General features: G+C 40.0%; 1 non-coding gene across 1 annotated transcript; it reads right to left on the bottom strand.

Annotated features, from left to right (window-relative positions):
* Positions 1-1,679: 1,679 nt before the first annotated feature.
* Positions 1,680-1,783, bottom strand: LOC118608819. Its single transcript, XR_004953198.1, has one exon. It is a non-coding gene; the product is annotated as a U6 spliceosomal RNA (small nuclear RNA).
* Between the last annotated feature and the right edge of the window lie 3,991 nt (positions 1,784-5,774).

Here is a 5,774-nt window from a genome sequence, read left to right as displayed (position 1 = left end):
AATGCTCCAGGATGTCTATTCTTCTGGTTACATATGGAATTTCCTGGACTTTAGTTGATTGCATGGGATGGGGGCTGATTAGATGCAGCTATTTCCAGGCATCCTTGCCTTTTCTTTCCAAAAAACCATTGTGTTAGCAACATATTTTTAGGTGGAGCTACATTATTCACATATATTTTCTTTTCTTTTTCACCATACAATTTCAGATCAAGTTTTCCTCCAGAAAAGAAAAACACACACTAGCATCAAGTGCTACTTTCAGCAGCCCTACCCTTTGTAATATAATTTGCATAGTCCTATAACTATACTTTTATCATTTTTATCATTTTAAGGCCATTTTTTTTCTTCCCGAAATTTCACCCTCCTCATCACTCCACCCCTTTCCCATATATCTATTTATGGATCATTATCCCCTTCTCCATCAACATCTTCTCAGCATAGCTGAATGCTCCAGGGAGTCCAGGCTTGTGTGAGGCTCTGCCAAGATGAATGAATTTCTCTTTTCACTCCTCAGTAATAGGCTGGCTTCACTAAGGGCAGCTAATTTCTTTGTAGCTCCTTGGAGTAAGTATATTAGGTTACCAGTATTGCTGCTTATCTCATTCTAGAATCAATGATCCAATTCACATGATTACCACATATAAATCAGGGGAAACTATTACACAGAAGCCTCCCTAATTGATTAGTGGGTAGTTCCTGAAATGAGTCATTTACAAAACACTGCCTTGGTTCTTAGCCTATTTCTGAAACAATTAGCGAGTTGCTCACTTGTTGATTGTTTGATGGTGGCTTTTTATGCTTGGTGTAATGTCTGAATCTTACCATCAGTTTCTCAGTGTCCTGGCCACTAGCTGTTTCTTATTTCTTTGTCCTGTGTTGTTTTCTAAGGCCCTCTCAGGTAGATGCCCAGTTTGCAGCATTGCCGATTCTGTTTTCATCTATCTGTTGAGTTTGATAGAACTGAAATGTCATCATGGTCATTTGGATCCTTGAAGCAAATTGTAGTGGATATCTGCTTCCTTCCACCTTGTCTTCCCAGGTCCAAGTGACCATGTCAGAGGAAAGACCAAAAAGAATGTGTGGATTGAAGACACTGAGTGCCCTGCTTCTCCTTCCAAAACCTGTGTGCCAATGGGACATGCCAAATGAGAATAGATGCTCTCCAGTACAAGGGTCTCCTTGAGGCTGGAATCCTTGTTTTTCCAATTAGATGTTTCCGGCACTTTGCTTTAAAATCTGGGTGGGACAGAAAGTCAGATAATAATTGCTTTTATGCGCTGAGCACTTTCTATGAACAGGTGATTCATGCTAAGAGTTTAACCTACAGAATCTTATTTAATCTTATAACCATATGTATCCCGGGTGTTATCATCTCCATAAAAAAACCAAGGCTGAGAGAGGTTGGATATATTTTCTAGGTCATTCAACTAATAAATGAAGGAATTAAATTTAAACATAGACTCATTCCAACTCAATAGGGTGCTTTTAAACACGGCACCATCCTGCCTCCTTCTTTAAAATAAATAAATAAATAATAAGCAAGTCACAAAAAGGTAAGTTCACACTAAGTTGGAGTAGTCATATGCTACAGAGTAGAAGGAAGGAGTCCACACAGAGAGCATCTAATCTCATAGTTCTCAAACTTCTTTTACTTGTGGTAAAAAACACAAAATATTATTAAAAACATGGAATGCTCCATGAGTTTGCATGCTATCGTTGCACAGGATCCGTGCTTATCTTCTCTATGCCATTTGAATTTTAGTATATGTACTGCTGGAGGGACCACTCTCAAACTTTTTAACTTACAGCACATAACATGAAATGTATTTTACATCATGAACCAGTAAACACACACATATGTAACTGAGACAAAATTTTACTTTGCAATACTTGCCCTATTCTGTGCAGTGAACTCTGTCTTATAAAATAATTCTGGTCATGGTCTATTAAGCATACTTTATGATCTATGATACCTATTTAGAAATCTTGACAGATGGTAAAATTGAGGCCCAGAGAAGCACTGAGTACCTAGCACTGTGACTTGAAAATAGTAATCCTAAGTGTCTTTGCTTTATCACCTATGTGGCACCTTCATGGCAGAGCTGGGATAGAATCGAGATTTCCTGATTCCCAGCCCAGGGTTTTTCAGTCAAGGGAAGTTGGTCAAAAAGGAGGAACTCTCCCATGGCAGTTTCTTCACAGGCGTGGGTAGAAGTGAGAGGAAACAATGGAGTTGTAGGAGACTCACACTGCTCCCCCACCCACTAGGCCTTGTTCAATGAGGTCACAGGGCACTAGAACAGTGTTGTCTAATTCCAAAGCCATGCCTTGCTGGTTGCTCAATTAAATCACCCAAGAGCTCTTCAACAATACCAATGCCCAGCTATATTCAGATCAATTTAATTTGATTATTTAATGATGGGTGTTTTAGAAAGGCTCTTCAGGTGATTTTATGACAGAGCTACTGCCTCAGTGTAGTTTAGAACACAAGTCCCAACCCCCAGGTTGAGGACCAGTACCAATCTGTGGCCTGGTAGGAACTGGCCACACAGCAGGAGGTGAGTGGCTGGCAAGTGAGCAAAGCTTCATTTGTATTTATGGCTGCTCTCCAGCACTAGCATCACCACCTCAGCTCCACCTCAGATCATCAGGCATTAGATTCTCATAGGAACACCTGTCCCTGATGCCAAAAAGGTTGGGGACCACTGGTGTAAAAAATATCCCTTGAACCATTCCTATGCATCCTTTAAATGCAAGCTTTCCAGCCCCATGGAGCTCTGACTCAAATCAGTCAAAAATAATGCCTTTCCATTAGTGTATTCATCCCACACTCATAGGCTTTTCTGTCTTGTATTTGTTTCCCCACTAGATGCACTTTTTGAGTGCAGAGTTTATGCCTTCCTCATCTTTGTATCCAAGCATACAATAAATTTTTACAAAATACCCTTGCTTTTCTTCCCCAAACTACCCAGACCTCTGAAATCTACTGCAATTCAGCTATAACTCCTAATGAGTATGGTAAAAATTCTTCTCAGGATCAAGGACAACAGGAACTCTCATTCTAGGAGCTGCAGAATCCTAACCAGTGAAAACAACAGACACCATAGGCAGTGAGACTGTAGCATCTCACGTCATGTGGCTGAACTTTCTTTCCCAATATTTCCTCTCCAGTTGTCTCCTCTAGGTTTTCAGATTCCTGACAAGGCAGCATGGCCCAGTGGGCAGAACCCTAGACAAGAAGTAGGGAAGACAGACTTTCTATTCTGGTTATGACTGTCAGTGTGTTGTGCCATAGGGCCTCAATTTTCGTTTTGTTAGCTGGGAATGACAACATTCCTAACCCAATTGTCACCCTCTGTTCCTTTTCCCCTTGAGGATTATGTAAGAACTCTTATATATGAAAATAAGCTTTGCTCAGGTCCTTGAGCTTTTCTGAGGACAGCTTTGTATAAATATAAGATACCTTTTGTTATTGTTTGTAACCCAGGGGATTTGCAGATAGAAGTTGAGAGCCAGCAATGCTCATTTTTATAGGCAGAAAATAGCTGCTGGAAAAACAACCTGATGTGTAGAGCACAATGTTCTTATCGAGCAGACAGAATTATCTTTCCCAGGCAGCCATGAACACAAAACACCTGGCGCACACGTTTCCTGTCCCTGCACATATTTTGAAAGAAAGAGACCTTTACCCTGATCTGTCAAGCAATGATCTTCATGAACTTCTGTCCACAGACTGCGATAGTTATCTTGGCTTGCTGTTGTGGATTTAAGTGGTAAACATAGCTGATTCTTACTCATAGGGTTTCTTCTTCAGATATCACTAAGACCTTATCAGACCTTATCAGACTTTGCATTTTTTCTTCCTTAAAATGCAGCCACTGGATGGGCTAAGAGTCAGGGGCTTCCTGCTGTATCCACCCAACACTCCGTTGGGTGCTGTTGAGATGATGGAGACTTTGGATTCTTGATCCTGACCTGTAATTGCTTTAAATCTTTGGTGGACAGAAAACAAAATAAATCCACTGAACACATTTAGACAATAATCCAAATTTATTCATGATATGATTCGCTTCCTACCTTAAAGGCTCAAAGGATGAAGTTGGTGTGGGAAAGTTTCAATGGAGGATGAGGACACAATATATGTGGAAGGTGCTCAATAATATCAATTAAGTGAACAAGAAAACTTGAAATGGGCCTTGAAGAACAGAACGCATTAGAAGAGGTAGAGGAAGAAATAAATAGTTCAGGCATATAGCTCAGTAGTTTAAGTATTACCTTCAGAGTGAGGCAGATTGACCTGGGTATGCCACTCACCAACTGTGTGAAACTAAGCAAGTTAAATATTCTATCTAAGCTTTACCTTTCTATTACATAATAATAAGTGAGTATGTCCATCACAGGTTTTGGGGAGAACTGAATGAAATAAATATAGGCAAACCCTTAGCACAATACCAGGAATATAGTAACTCTTCAAACAAAGTTTATTTACTGTTGTTGTTGTTGTTGTTGTTGTTGTTGTTATTATTATTATTATTATTATGACAAAAAAAACATGGACAAAGGCAATAATTAGTCTGTACTTGAGGAGAGTGTATATTAATCAAAATACTTGGGACTAAGTGTTTTTATGTGAATTCGAGCAGACAGAACCTATCCACTATAGCACTGTGAAGGAAGAAAATTGAATATTTGTTATCTCCCTCAAGCTCTGATTTCTCACTTCTCTCTTTCTTGCAATGCCCTTCTCATTCCCACTACCTTCATGTCCACACTGTGCCACAGCAAGCTCACAATCTCTCTCCTCTTCCCAATTTTCCCTTTACCCTCCCCTCTCCTGGACTGGCTGAGAGCCTGGTGAGTCATAAGTGATGGATCTGCAATGGTGGCCTTTCAGGCCAATGACAGAGTATGGGGCTTGGGACAGAGATTCTCTTGGATGTTTCTTGATCTTATCAACTCATATATAGATGGCTAATGACCTCTAACACAAGGAGAGTTCAGCAGAAGAATTTCTAGTTCTTTTACAATCAAATGTTCAAAGCGAAAGTTTAAAAAATTATTTTCTTCCTGTCAGAAACATGGCTTGGACCATAGATGCCATAGCTAAGCCATGATGTCACAAGTCATTAGGGATGTCATATACCATTTCACAGTTTGGGCACTGCTCTGAGTTGTTAAGACTCCAGAAGTTTAGCACGTAGATGTTTAAGAAATATTTCTTGAATGAGTTCTGACTTCAGTAACAGCATTTATTATAAAATATGATAATTGTCCTACTTGTTTGTTTTCTCATCAGACTGAGCTCAAATGTGTATGGCAAAGGGGGGATTGTATCTTATATATTTGTGTTCTGAGACCTTAGTACAATGAGTCATATGGTAGGCTTTAAGTCAAAGTTTGCCAATTGAATGAATTTCTAATATATCTGTTGCAAAAATGACTTTTTTTCCCTCATGATGCATTCTTTCTTTCATGAGTAGGATGCCTTTCTCCCTTACTGTTAGGTTGGGAGGAAGGGAAGTAAAGAGAACAGAGGTCTTTTGTTAGCTTATCTCTTTAGAACATAAAAAGTGTGGGCATGCTGTCTTAGGTAAGGAATCAGAGGCTGGGATGGGGAGCCCTGCACAAGTGCTCACAGGGAGTGAGGGAAGCAAAACAGCATGCAGGAGAAGCAAAGTGAGGATATGGGCTCAGCTAAAGTCAGGCTTTAGCCAAATCCCAAGCGAGGCTCTGAGATAGGATAGCCTCACAGAATTGTCTGACCTTGAGGCAAA

The sequence above is a fragment of the Rousettus aegyptiacus genome, unplaced genomic scaffold, assembly GCF_014176215.1.
Source record: "Rousettus aegyptiacus isolate mRouAeg1 unplaced genomic scaffold, mRouAeg1.p scaffold_m13_p_10, whole genome shotgun sequence".
Classification (NCBI taxonomy): domain Eukaryota; kingdom Metazoa; phylum Chordata; class Mammalia; order Chiroptera; family Pteropodidae; genus Rousettus; species Rousettus aegyptiacus.
This window is presented reverse-complemented; position numbering and strand designations above follow the sequence as displayed.